Raw genomic sequence first — 15,495 nt, forward strand, 5'->3', positions numbered from 1 at the left:
AACACTAGAGGGCATAGGTATAAATGGAGCCTTCCTTAAAATAATACATAGCATCTATCTAAAACCCTCAGCAAGCATAATATGTAATGGGGACAAGCTAGAAGCATTTCCAATAAGATCAGGGGTAAAGCAAGGATGTCCATTATCACCACTGTTATTCAACATCGTATTGGAAATGTTGGCTTTAGCAATAAGAGAAGAAAAAGACACTGAAGGTATTAGAATAGGCAAAGAAGAAACAAAGCTATCACTCTCTGCAGATGACATAATGTTATACTTTGAGAATCCCAGAGAATCAAGTAAAAAACTACTTGAAATAACAAACTACTTTAGCAAAGTTGCAGGCTATAAAATAAACCCACATAAATCATTGGCATTTCTATATATTACCAACAAAGTCCAACAGCAAGAAACAGAAAGAGAAATTCCATTTAAACTTACTGTAGACATTATAAAATATTTAGGAGTCTACCTCCCAAAACAAACCCAGGAACTCTATGAACATAATTACAAAACACTTTTCACGCAAATAAAATCTGATCTAAATAATTGGAAAAACATCAGTTGCTCATAGGTAGGCCGAGCTAATATAATAAAAATAACAATTCTACCTAAGCTAATTTACTTATTCAGTGCCATACCAATCAAACTACCAAAAAATTATTTTATAGAGTTAGAAAAAATAACAAGATTCATTTGGAAGAACAAAACGTCCAGAATATCAAGAGAACTAATGAAAAGAAATACAGGGGAAGGTGGCCGAGCCATTCCAGATCTTAAATTGTATTATAAAGAAGCAATCATCAAAACTGCTTGGTACTGGCTAAGCAATAGAGTGGTAGATCGGTGGAATAGGCTAAATATGCAAGACACAGTAGTCAATGACTATAGTAATCTATTATTTGATAAACCCAAACACCCCAGCTTCTGGTATAAAAACCCACTCTTTGAAAAAAACTGCTGGGAAAACTGGAAAAGAGTATGGCAGAAACTAGGCATAGACCAAAATCTCACACCATATACCAAAATAAAGTCAAAATGGGTACTTGATTTAGATATAAAGGCTGATACTATAAGCAAACTGGGAGAGCAAGGAATAGTTTATCTGTCAGATCTATGGAGAACAGAAGAATTCATGACCAAACAGGAGATACAGAACATTACAAAAAGCAAAATAGATGATTTTGATTACATTAAATTGAAAAGTTTTTGCACAAACAAAGCAAATGCAACTAAGATTAGAAGGAAGGCAGAAAATTCAGAAAGAATTTTTACAACCAGTATCTCTGATAAGGGCCTCATTTCTAAAATATATAGAGAATTAAGTCAAATTTATAAGAATACAAGTTATTCCCCAATTGATAAGTGGTCAAAGGATATGAACAGACAGTTCTCAGATGAAAAAATTAAAGCCATCTATAGTCATATGAAAAAATGCTCTAAATCACTATTGATTAGAGAAATGCAAATCAAAACAACTCTGAGGTACCACATCACACCTATCAGAATGGCCAACATGACAAAACAGGAAAATGATAAATGTTGGAGAAGATGTGGGAAAACTGGAACACTAATGCATTGTTGGTGGAGTTGTGAAATGATCTTACCATTTTGGAGAGCAATTTGGAACTATGCCCAAAGGGCTATAAAAATGTGCATACTCTTTGACCCAGCAATGGCACTTCTAGGGCTATATCCCAAAGAGATCACACGAACAGGAAAAGGACCTACATGTACAAAAATATTCATAGCAGCTCTTTTTGTGGTAGCAAAGAACTGGAAATTGAGGGGATGCCCATCAATTGGGGAATGGCTGAGCAAGTTGTGGTAGATGAATGTGATGGAATACTATTGTGCTATAAGAAATGATGAACAGGCTGACTTCAGAAAAACCTGGAAAGACTTGTATGGTCTGATGCTGAGTGAAGTGAGCAGAACCAAGAGAACATTGTACACAGTAACAGCCATGTTAGGTGATGACTAATGTTGATAAACTTAACCCTTTCTGGCAATACAACGATATAAGACATCTCCAGAGGCCTTGTGATGGAAAATGCTATCCACATCCAAAGAAAGAACTACGGAAGTCAAACTACTATTTTTTTTCTCTTCTTTTGAGTTTTGTTTCCTCTTTCTGATGGTTCCTCCTATTGATTTTAATTTTTACTTACAATATCACTAACGTGAAAATATGTTTAATATGAATGTAAATGTATAGCTTATATCAGATTGTGTGCCGTCTTGGGGAGAGTGGCTGGGAGGAAGGGGGAGAAAAATTTTAAACCAAAAGCATATGGAAGCGATTGTTGAGAAATCAAAATAAATTAATAAAAAAATCAAAAACAAAAAAAGAAGGAAAACCACACCATCCTCTGAGATCAAAACGAAGGAAGACAGTTTAAATGAGGACACTGGTTTAGGTAAACAAGGTCAGGAAGTTCATGGATCAAGTGGCTTAGATCTCATCTCAGTAATATTGGAGGTAAGGTTATTGGCTGAGAGTCAAGGGAAAAGGACAGGGAAAGGTGGAGTGTTGACAAAAAATGTTTAGAATAGTCACTATAGGGAAGTGTGCTAGGGAGTGCATATGAGATGAATTGCTACACATCAGTGACTGTCCAATTGAATGAATGAAAAAGCATTTATTAAAGCACTGGTTAATTATAATGAATTTAAGTTCCTATTAGAAAGTGAGTTCCTTGAAAGTTGTAATTATTTCATCCATTGTATTTGTATCCCGAATGTTCAGCACAATGCCTGGCACAGAGTAGGCATTTAATGAATACTTGATTGTTGCTTAATTTGTTAAACATCACCAAGAGCTGGGAATACAAACACAAAAGTGAGGGTACCTGCTCACTCCATGAGCTAACATCGTAAAAGGGAGAGAACATACATATGGCTGTGATAGCCAGGGAAGGGAATATCTGAGAAGTAACAGCAATAACTTGATGTATAAGTAAAGATCACATTAGACATGGATACTTCCTGTTCACTTTCCACTCTCTACTTAACCTCCACAGTTAAATAGGTCCCTAGATTTGAGATCATCATGCAATCTCTCTCCTTTCTGGAATGAGTTTGGCATTCCTCTAAGCCATCTATGTGGACCTATCATTTCTGCTGCTTGTTAAGACTTTTAAACTAAAAGTTACTTAATGTCTCTGGGCCTCAGCTTCTTCCTCTACAAAACGAGGGTCTTCTTCATCTGTAAAAACCTATGGTTACATAGCATAAATTGGCAGCAGACTCAGTCTGCTTCATGATTTTTGTCAACCGCATTCCGCTGTTCACAAATAAGAAAAAACAAGGAAGATGACAGGAGTTACTCAGGGTTTGAGGTTAGTTTAATGGGAATGGTAGATGACCATCCTCATCACTACCTTCCGCTTTCTGAATGGAGGGTTAGGCCATGAATGCCCAAAACCTTTATTGGAGGAGGGAACTCTGCCTCATTTCATTTCTCACTTTGGGACTTCTCTGACTTCTCCACCATGCCTTAGTGTCTGGCACACAGTAGGTGCACAGGGAAGTGATCAATATGGGAAAAAAACAAGAACATAATAGAGATGATGGACGAGGAGAACAGAGATGGAAAGAGGGCCTGAAGATCATGATGAAAGTAAAGAAGACATATGGGAAGAGTAAAAAAGAAGCTAAGTGGGAAGGCAGGAAATTGTGAGGGCAGGAAGGGAATTTCAGACTTAAAAGTCTTAAGAAGTGGTATTGTTTGGTAAGATCTAAGTTGTGACTACCCTGGAGAATGACTGAAGCAGAATAGTGATGAAGGTCACAGGAACTGAATATAAAAAATGCTAATTACACAGAGTATTAAAAGGGTTATCAATTTAGACACTGAAGTCCTTATGATGATGAAAAAGGGGGCAAGTCACTTAACCCCAACTGCTTCACCAAAAAAAAAAAAAAAGCTTATGTCCTTATTGGATAGTGAAACTGTGGCAGGAGCAATAACCTAACCCCTCTCCTAACAGGTTAGGCTAGTTTTTCTTCTGTAACCATCGTCTAGATCAGATTAAGGGCAGTTAGGTGAAGCAGTAGATAAAGCACTAGGCCTGGAGTCAGGAAGACCTGAGTTCAAATCTGACCTTAGACACTTACTAACTGTGTGATCCTTCATGCTGTTTGCCTCTGTAAAATGAGCTGGAGAAGGAAACAGCAAACCACTCCAGTATCTATGCCAAGAAAAACCCAAATGGGGTCACAAAGAGTTGGACATGACAGAAACAGACTGAACAACAGACTAGACTGGCTCAGGAGGCTAAAGGCTGTGGACATCACTTCCTGGCTAGTTTAGTACAAAACAGCCAGGAGGAGCTCCAGGCACTGTCACCCTAATGTTTAGAAGGTGGAAAACCATGAACAATTCAGGCAATGGAATTGGCTCATTTCAATTAACTTAGGCCATCCTTAATGCACATATATACATTTGTTGAATATCCTTCTACTCCTATGACTAAGTGACTCTCCTTTATGCTGAAACTGCTGAGTGACCTAAAGGTATCTCATTCTAGTCTGACATATAGTCAGCTATATACTAGCAACTGGCCTGAGCCAGACCCAATCCAGAACAGGTGGTACAGTCAGTAGGAATGGAACAGAACAATCTGGATGAAGCAGAGGGATGTGCAAAACTTAAATGGCTTCATGCTTCAGGGGGTGCTTCTGGTAATGCCTTAAGAGAAGGCAGTTATTTACAAGAAGCCTCTCCCAACTAGGAGATAAGAAAGTGAAGTAACTGCCTACAGCCATTATGAAAGGACAGACCAAGGTGACTATGCACAGTGTCCTCAAGAACAGTACCTTAAAGATAACTCTTTAGAGCTGTCTGCTGTATTGCTTCTGGGCCTTCCAGCATGGTAATTTACACATTCTCCAAGTTATACTAGAGGATTTCTCAGAACTCAGTTTACCTTCAAAGCTGTGACAATGAATTGAATTTTGGGGAATTAAGGATTTTCATACCATCCCCAAACTCGGTAGAAAAGGACAAATGCAAAACAATGAGGTGTGTCCAGCCAAGAACCAGAGGCCTCAGTTTCAGGTAATCTTTGTTGACTAAAGATCAACATCTAATTGCCTCAATTAGGGAAATAAGGTCCCCTTAGAATTTTAAGGGATTTGGATTTGAGTGTGAATGGGGAATGTATTGCTTGGCTTTGAATGGTTTTTGGAGAACTGAGCAAATATACAGGTCTAGGAACGGGGTTTCGTTGCTTTATGTACTGCTTTGTGTCTTTCCCAGAGCACAGGCATTAAGCTGGACGTTCATTGTCTTGGTGGCAAGCACAGTGAGTTCAAAATGTCAGAAGCTCCTGGGCCCCAAAGTAGGGGCCAAATGGAAGAAGGAGAACTTTCCTATACTAGTAAGGGTGGCCGCTGACAGCAGGGCAACCCAAGTCCTAACCTTTTTGAGTTGCCTGAGCCTGTGTGAAGCAGATACAAAGATAAAAACCAGAACTATCCCTGTCCTCAAAGAGCTTATATTTTATTGTGGAAGAAACAGCATATTTAGGAGTAAAAAACATGCACAGGCAAATACAAAACATATACAAACTCACTTGCAAGGGATGGGGGAAGCTAGCAAATAGAGAATAATCAGAATGGGCCTTGTGTAGGAGGTGGACCTTCAAAGCAGGGATTCTTAACCTTTTTAATGTCATGGACACCTCTGTCTCTCAGAATAAAGTTTTTTTAAATACATAAAATAAAATATGTAGGCTTGCAAAGAAAATCAAGTAATAAAACACAGTTATTAAAACCTTTTTCAAAAGCAAGTTCATGAGCCTTAGGTTAAGAATCTCAACTTAAAGAACGTAGGAAAGAGCCTAAGAAGTAGAAATGAGGAACAAGGGAATTCCAAATACAGGTGACAAACTAGAGTGAAGATATACTGTCATGCATAGACAATAGCAAATAAGTCATTTTGTCTGAAACATAAGAGAAAGTATTGTGAAATTAGTCTGGAACAATAGGTTGAATCTAGACTGTGAGGGGCTTTAAATGCCAAAGTGAGGAGTTAGTATTTTAGGGGCAGCTCGGTGGTGCAGTGGATAGAGCACTGGACCTGGGGACAGGAGGACCTGAGTTCAGATCGGGCCTCAGACACATAACACTTATTAGCTGTGTGACCCTGGGCAAGTCACTTAACGCCACTGCCTAAAACAAAATAAAAAAAGAAGAGTTAGTATTTTATCCTAGTGTAGGAAACCAATGAAGTAATATTTGTCCAATACTTTGATATCAATTTGGCAGCTATGTAAGAATGACTGGAAAGGGGAAAGAATGAAGGTAAGCCAGGAAAGAGGTAATAAAAGCCAAAACTAGGGTTTTGCCAGTGGAGAGATGGATACAAGAGATGCTGTGGAGATGAAATTAAAAAACTGACTGGATATGGAGGATTAGGGAGAGTGAAGGGTCAGGGATTATTCTAAGGTTACAAGCCAAGGTACTACCTAAGGAAGTTTGGAAGAGGGAAAGATCTAAGGGATAGATAATGAGTTCTGCTTTGAACATACTGATTTCAAAGAACATACTTTGAACATACAGAAATGCCTATAGGACATCTAGTTAAAGATTATAATAGGCAGTTGCTAATGTAAGCCTCAAACTCTGGAGAAAACCCCAGTCCTCATGGAGTCCCACTATATAGAAAAGGGCACTAGGAAACATAAAGGCAAAAATGAAAGTCCCTACTGTTAAAGAGACTCATATTCAAGTAGCAATACGACCAGCCCAGATCTCCCTTACCGAAGTGGAGAAAGCTCAGCCCTAAAATCAAGTCTGAAGTCAGGAAGTAGGCTGAAAGAATGAGCAAACAAAAGAAGAACCCCACCATAGCTATTACAATGGCAAAGATGCTCAAGACACAAACCCAGAAGAAAATAACTCTAAAATATCTAAACATAATGCCTCAGAAAAAAACATAAATTCATTGGACATAAATAAACTCAACTAGATCCTAGAATAGATGAAGCAATAGTTTTTGTTTTTTGGAGTTTAAGTTAAAATTTTTTTTATTAAAAAAAGATGAATACTGAAGGAAATAATTAGAAAAGAAATGAGAGCTATGGAAAAAATAATTGAAAAGGGAATTAATAGCTTGTCACAAGAGGTACAAAACCTTACCCAAGCAACAAACTCCCTGAAAACTAGAGCGGACCAAACACAAGCCAGGAAGTCCTCAGTTCCAATTTGGCCTCAGATCCTTACTTCCTGTGTGACTCTGGGAAAGTAACTTAACCCTGTTTGCCTCAGTTTCCTCATCTGTAAAATGAACTGAAGAAGGAAATGGCAAACTACTCCAGTCTCTTTGCCAAGAAAACCCCAAATGGAGTCACAAAGAATCTGACATGACTGAAATGGCTGAACAACAAAAAAGAAGCCAAGGATTCCATGAAACAAGAAATAGTAAAACAGTCAAAAGAATTAAAAAAAAAAAAGAAAAAGAAAACGTAAAGTATCTCACAGCCAAAAAAAAAAAAGGTAGAAAACAGATCAAGGAGGAAAAAAATATATAATAATCATTAGACGACCTACACACCATGAAGTAAATAAGATCTGAATAAGAACCCATCATATTTCAAGAAATCTTAAAAAAAAAAAAAACAACCTGCCCAGATCTCTGAAAAACACAGGGAAAGAAGAAATAGGAAGAATCTACCAAAAAATAAAAAAATAAAAAAAAGAATCTACCAATCACCTCCTGATAGAAACCCCAAAATGAAAACTCACAGGAATACCTGAGACAAAATCCAGAGCTTCCAGGTTAAAGAAAAAATACTGTAAACACCCAGAAAGATTCAAGTACGGAAGAGCCATAGTCAGGATCACCCACAATTTAGCAGCCACCACTATAATGAAGCAGAGAACTTGCGAGTACAATGGTCTAGAAAGCAAAGGATATAGGCTTACATCCCATAACTAGCAAAACTAAGTATAATGCCATAGGGAAGACCACACATACATATACACACATACACATACACACACACACACACACACAGCGCTGGGATACAGAAATATATTTCACTCAACAGGGAAATAGGAGGGCAAGAGGAATTAGAGGGAGAATAGGTTAAAGGAGGAATTCGTCCTAGGTAAAACAAATTCTAAGAATATACAAAAATATTTATAGTTTTTCTGAAGTGGAAAAGAATGGGAATTTGAGGGGGTGCCCATCAAATGGGGAATGGATGAATAAGTGTTGATATATAAATGTAGTTAGTACCTCCTGGTAGAGAAGTGAAAGACTCAGCACAGAATAAGACAAACTCTTTATGGACACAGCCAATGTGGAAACGTGTTTTGATTGACTATACACGATTACAATGGATTTTGTTTCTCAGTAGTTCTCAACGAGAGGACAGGAGTTAGGATAAGAGGAGGAGCTGAATTTTTGCTGACTGAAAAACCAAAAAATAAATGGATGAATGAATCACAGTCTAGAGATATACTTCCTAAAACCCTATAAATTGAACACAGATCATACATTTAGAGTTGGAAAAGCTCTTACCGCTTATCAAATCTAATCCTTTCATTTAACAGATGAGGAACTGAGGCAACAAAAAGACCAAGTGACTTGGTTCTGGACAAGCAGGAAGTGGCAGCGTCAGGATTTGACCCTAGGATCTCTAACTCTACACTCAGCTCTCTTTCCTCTGCACTTTGACGTAGCATAGTTATAAAATGTCTAAAAATGTTCCTCACAAGACCCGAAATTTCATCAATGAGGGCACTTTTTCTGCTGACAATCACAGAATTTCAAACCCGGTCCACACTTCAGCAAAAGATCTTACTATTTTTTCCCCCTGAGCAACTCACCACCTAGTAATCTTTAGGCGATAGCTCTCCTAAATTAGCCAAATTGTCCTAAGGCGACACACTTCTTCACTAGCCCCACAACCGATGCCTTTCCAGCTTAGTGAAACCTACCTGAGCTTGTACTCCACTGGCATGGCCTTCAATAACTCAGGGTCACTTCCACACCATGATGAGGTACTGGAGTTGGAATTTTGAGTACTTAAAATACTATGTAAACATAACCATCTCAAATACTACATAATTAGAATCCATAACCCCTAGACTATCACTATCTCTGAGCTTTAAAATATATTAAAATAAAGTGCACTATACAGTGTCCCAAAAGTCCTGAGACTTCTGGAATGCCTCATATATAGGTAACAGTAATAACGATAAGAATGATAGCTAACATTTATATAGTGCTTTAAATATTGCTGAGCACTTTACAAATATTATCTCATTTGATCATCACAAAAAACCCTGAGAAGTAGATGCTATTATTATCCCCATTTTACAGTTGAAGAAACTGAAGCAGACAAAGGTTAAGTAACTTGCTAAAGGTCACACAGCTAATAAGAGTCTGAGGCCTCATTTGAACTCAAGGTTGTATTGTTACCAGGCCCAGTGCTCTATCCATTGCACCACCTAGCTGCCTTTGCAGCTCTAGAAAGCAACTAAGAAAAATTTCAAGTCATGAAAATGTTAATTTTAAAATTTTACTAAAATGAATTTTAATATAATTTATATAATTGCATATAATATATAATTTATAGTATTTTTATAATATATAAATTATATAATTTACATAATTACAATGTTGGCAATTATATAGTTAACTAAAATTCCAAAAATACTTTCAAAATAGTTCGCAATCAAAATGTGCTAACCACCAATTATTTTCTAAATACCATATGTAAGAGCATGAAGAAGTCAACAGAAAACAAAAATACACGATTCCTACCCTCTGGAGGATGATAACCTAAAGTAAACAGCTTAAAGACAAATACAGACAATGGCATACAAATGGAAACTATTTTTTAAAAAATTTAGAAGCCAAATTTATAAACCAGTAAATAATTTTATAAGATGCAAAAGGAAGCCATACGTCTTTCCCATTATCATTAGATTATCAGGGAATCTTAACCTTTTTTTTATGTCATGGACCCCTTGTGCAGTTTAGTGAAGCCTATGGACCCCTTCTTAACATAATGCTTTTAAATATATAAAATATTTGGGATTACAAAGAAAACCAATTACAATGAAGTAAGAATGCAATTGTTCTCCCATACAAGTTTGCAACACCCCTGAAACCTCTCCACTCACCTGTATGTAGACCTCAGCCTAAGAACTTCTGGATTAGATGGTTACCTTATAGACAAATATGATGAATGCAGAGAAAAAACGAAAAACATGTATGAAGAGATGCAAAGAAGAAAAAAAGTAAAGCCCAAAGGGTACACAATGACAGCAACAATATAAATAAAATAACACAAAGTACAGTGGTCCAGGCTCACGTGGTTGATAGGGCAGAGGAAAGGGAAATAAATTAGAAAATGAATGTGATGTTTGTAAAAACTTTAAAAAATGAAATGGTCAACTTCTCAGTAAAGAAGTAGAGGATTCTGGGTATAGGACTATTGAATACTCTGGTTTTGCTTAACTGTTTCTTTGTCATAAGGGATAGTTCAACAGAGGAAGGTTGTGCAATTTTCGGAAATAAGTGGTATGAAAAAACAGAAGGCATTAATAACATTTTTTTGATAATCCAACTTTTTGGGGAGAATGTATCCTGGAGGAAGGTTTATTTGTGTATTTGTTGTAAAGTGTATCAATAAATTTTACATCAAAAAATACCAGTAAAACAAAGATAACCAGAAGATCTCATATCTGAGCATTTTTCTAAACATTTAACATTCTTTTTAGCCTCTAAGTAATATCTGCCTATCCTACATATAAAATCAGCCACCCTAACTAAATTTTCCTGATAAGCAAACACTATCTTAACTGTTTTATCTGGTAAATTCAAGATTAGAACATCTTTAAACAACTCTAATTTTCCTGATCACCTTACTACAGAGCAGGAAAAATTCTACGTCAGCCCAGACTGCATGTATTCCAAGCAAATACAGTGACTTGGAAAAGAGTAGTGAAGTGCAACAAGATAAAAGGTTTTAGGGAGGGTAGTCTAATGATCTCCAAAGTAGGGTCTTGGAGGCTGTTACTAGGATGTGTAGCTGGAGAGCGGAAAAATCGGTTGTATGCCACCTTCCACTTCTCTCTCTAATCCAACCACACCACCTTTTTTTTACTCCTTAACACAACACTCCTCAGCTAGCTACCTTCCACCACTAAGGGTGGGGAAGGGTAGGTATTGTCTGTTCCAGATGATGATGTCAGGATGGCATCAACTGTCTAGGCGAAATCCCTTGCCCACTTGCCCCAGCATTACTACACACTATTTATTCCCTAGATCACCTCATGGTAGACCCAAACAACTATCAGCTGACAGGCTCTCTGGAGTAGTGACCAGTAAGGACTCTGTTTACTTTTCATTTTCTCACTGGGAAAGAGTGAGTAGCACAGGAAGAGCAGGAATGGATGGATTACATTATCTTCCCTGCCCCAACCCACTATTCTTCCAAATGTCCTTATTTTCATTGAGGACACCCACATCCTTCCCATTCTCCCAAGTTCTCAACCTCTTTGTTTGTTATCCCTGAATCTTTACCCAAAGTATACTTCTCTCTTGAAAGTTACCAATGATTTTTTGAATTGCCAGATCTAGTGGTGGCCTTTTCTCAATTTTCATAATTTTTGTGTATATAATCACTAGTGAGACTTCTCTGCAGCACTCAATACTGGTGGTCACTCCCCCTCTCTCCTGCATACTTATTGTCTCATCTCTGAATTGCTGAAAATCATGCCATTTACAAAAACTCTCATAAAAAAACTTGGAAACTTTTCTACCCTATTTTAAAAAATCTTGTAATTGAGAACTGCAGTGGGTTTTGAACCCATTTAATAGATATGTAATATATATGTATATGTATATATATGTGTGTGTGTGTGTGTATATATATATGCATATATATCTTAAATCTTCCAACAGTTTGCAAGAACAATGACTGTTATCAGGGAAGATGTAAATTTATTAGCCACATTTCAACAAAAACCTTTGCCTAAGTGGTAGATGGGGCTAGGAAAAGTTGTGCTGGAGACAAGCCCCAAATAGACTATGAAGAGAGGGAGGGTAGGATATGATTCATATTCCTATCCTTTCATTGGTTGATCACACACTTGGAGCCAAGCCAACCCATGATCCCCACTATGGAGACCCCTACTGTAAAGAGTCAGTTGTACTGACCAGTTTTTTCCTAAACCATGCCCTTCATCATTCTTACATCAACTAGACATTTTCACATGGATACCTTAGGCATCTCAAACTCAGCACATCCAAAACTAGAATTTTCCTCTTAAACCTGGTTTTCCTCTTCCTATCTTCCCTATTGTCAACAGCACCAATATTCTCTTCCAATCATTCAGGTTCACAGCCTGGGAATCATCTTTGTCAATCCACTCTGAGTGGATTGACATTCCTCCTCCTCTCACTCTGAGGTGAGAGATTGCATTTAGCAGTGTCCAACCCCATGATATATGTTTAATAAATGCTTCTTGATAGAATTCCTAATCATACCTAACCTGAACTACAGCAACAGCCACCTATTTGGACTTCTTGCTACCAGGCTCTCTCCCCTCTCCACAGGGCTGCCAAAATGCTATCCCTAAGGTCTGTCCATGTCACACCTCTACTTCCAAAGTCTTCAGTGGCTCCCTACCTATTTGTGTCTAAGATAAAATACAAAGTCCTCATCCTGACACTTCAAAGCCATCCTAATGTAGCATTCACCTGTTTTTCCTGAATTAGTGTGCTATAGTGGAAAGAGCATCTATGGGCCCTGGAGTCATGAGACCTAAATTCAAGTCCCAGCTCCGCCACCTACTAGCTGTGTGGCCTTGGGCAAGTCACTTATACATCTCCTCAGCCTCAGAAGCCTATGTATAAAATGAGGGAGCTGAACGAAATGACATTTGAGGTTTTTCCTCATCTCTAACTGGATATGCCATACCCCTGGTCTGTTCTTTTACAAAGGCTGTGCCCTCCCCTCCCCAAGCCTGAAATGTCCTCTTTTCTCACCTCTAAGTCCTAGAATCACTAGCTTTCTTCCAGATACAGCCAAGCATCATTCCCAGACTTTCTTGATTTCTCACACGCCCCATTCCAGTTGTTACTGCTTTTTGCTTCCTAACATTACTTTGTATTTACTTCACTAGGTACACACTATCTCTCAATGAAATGTAAACTCTTTAAGCAAAGGCCATGTTTCATTTTTTTGTCCTTGCATTCCCAGTCCCTAACTTAGTGCCTTGTACAAAGTCATCACTTAATAAATGCTTAATTGAATTGCTGAACTTAAGACAGACTAAAGAACTTTTGCGAAGTCAGGAGCTAGAAACACTGACCTCAGTAGTAATTTACTAAGTCAGAGCAGTAAGCAGACAAATAAGTCACTATTAAGGAGGGAAGGAAAAAAATCTCAAACCCTTTACTTTTCAAGGCCATCAATTTACTGGGTCTTTGAGGCATAGATGCAAGCCACATAAAGAGTAAAAGCAACCCAATCGTGCTTACTTGTTTGTATAATACCCCCCACTCCACCCCACCCCTATTATCTTGTCCTAAATTCCTCTGCCAGAAATTTTCCACCTATCTTTCCAAACTTATCAGACATTACTCCCTTTCCTATACTCGTGGTAGAATCAAACTAGAATTTTTGCTGTTTGCACATTTCCTTCTACATCTCTGTGCCTTTGTAATGACACATTCCCCCCGGGGCCTACAGTAAGTACTCCCTCCTTACCTCTGCCTCTTTAAAACCCCATTTTCTTTAAAACTGACCTCAAGTGCCCCGTTCTATATGAAACTCCCCAGCTTCTAGTGCCTTCCCCTAAAAAAAATACTCATATTTATTCTTTACATACTTAGAAAAACAAAAAAGTAGTCTGGACTACAGAAGAGGGCTGGCATCAAGTCAGAGTGGGACCCTTAGCAAGTTATTCAATCTCTCAGTGCCACAAGTAACTCTCTCTAGGAATATAAATTGCAAAGAAGGTACTTGATCTGAAAGGGTAAAGAAGTTTCTCACTAGGAATCCCTTACACTCAAATGTATATGTATGTACGTGTTGTGTCCCTCCTCCCCAAGAATCTAAACTCTGTGAGGTCAGGGGCTATTTCATTTTTGTCTCTGTATCCCCAGGGCCTCAGCATACTGCCAGGTGAGAACTAAGTATTTAGTAAATGCTGCTGGACTAAAACCCATTTCAAGTCCAACCCATACAACACTACCATCCCCAACCTCGTCCTCAAAGTTCTACTGACTGGAACTGAAATTACTCAAATTACCAAATTTATACCTTTCCAATTCAAACCCCGTTCCAAACTTCCTATTTACCCAAACCTAACCTGCACAGGCTACCCCACCCCTCACATAACACCAGTAGGTTCAAATCCCCACTCCCTAATCCATTTTCCTTCCTAGTCCTTCTCATCCCTTGAGCCCTATTTACTATTTCACCAGTTTATCATTGCAGTCTCTGCTTGATCTCATACACATTCCTATATGTATTCACATCCATACACATCATTGATTATCATCATCATTTATAGCATTTTATACAGTGCTTTAAGGTTGGCAAAACATTTTACAAATATTATCTCATTTGATCCTCACCACCCTGGGAAGCAGGTTCTATTATTATTCCCATTTTACAGATGAGGAAAACTGAAGCAGAGAGAGGATTACATAGTTATTATGTATCTGAGGCAGGATCTGAACTAAATTCTTCTTGAGTTTGTCCAATGCTGCACCTAAACTGTTCAATCACACCCCCCACACATTCACACTTATTCAACCATTCCCACTCACAGGGACACACACATTGATAACACTCAAATTCACACACTCACAAGGACACACACTTTCACACATCCAAAATCACACACACTAGGAATGACCCATTCACACAATGAAATTCACACATTCATATACTCCAATTGACACACACACTGACAGACATTCTCACTCCCATGGACACCACACTGACACTCACATTCACAATCACAAACAACTGACACACTGACCTCTTCATACTTAAGACAGTGACTTCCATTCACGCTAACATTCAGACACACACCCATTCACAATCACACACACTCATACATTCACATTCAAAGGGACACACACGTTCACACACTTACGAACACACATTCACACACTGAAAATGCCACACACATTCATATACTCACAGGGACACACGAATTCACAAGCACACAATGAGCCAGCCATACACATTCACTCCCAAAGGGCACACATTTACAATCACAGACTCGGACTGACACACCCATCCACACTCCCAGGGTCACACCCATTCAGTCACACGCTCAGACTGACACCGATGCACACGCATACACTCACGCTCCCAGGGTCACACCCATTCACAGTCACACACTCAGACTGACACTGACACACAAGCCCCTCACACTCAGACGTCTCCTCCCGGAAGCCCCCCACCCCCGCCTGCCCTCACCTCTCCCCCCCCCCCCCCCCCCCCCCCC

At 38.5% G+C, this 15,495-nt stretch overlaps 1 protein-coding gene across 1 annotated transcript in view; it reads right to left on the bottom strand.

Annotated features, from left to right (window-relative positions):
- SNX4 (sorting nexin 4) overlaps positions 1 to 15,495 on the bottom strand; it is an 80,511-nt gene that overhangs the window by 64,641 nt on the left and 375 nt on the right. The gene's annotated exons all lie outside the window — the stretch shown is intronic.

The sequence above is a fragment of the Vombatus ursinus genome, unplaced genomic scaffold, assembly GCF_900497805.2.
Source record: "Vombatus ursinus unplaced genomic scaffold, bare-nosed wombat genome assembly UNPS02014959.1, whole genome shotgun sequence".
In the NCBI taxonomy this organism is placed as follows: Eukaryota; Metazoa; Chordata; class Mammalia; order Diprotodontia; family Vombatidae; genus Vombatus; species Vombatus ursinus.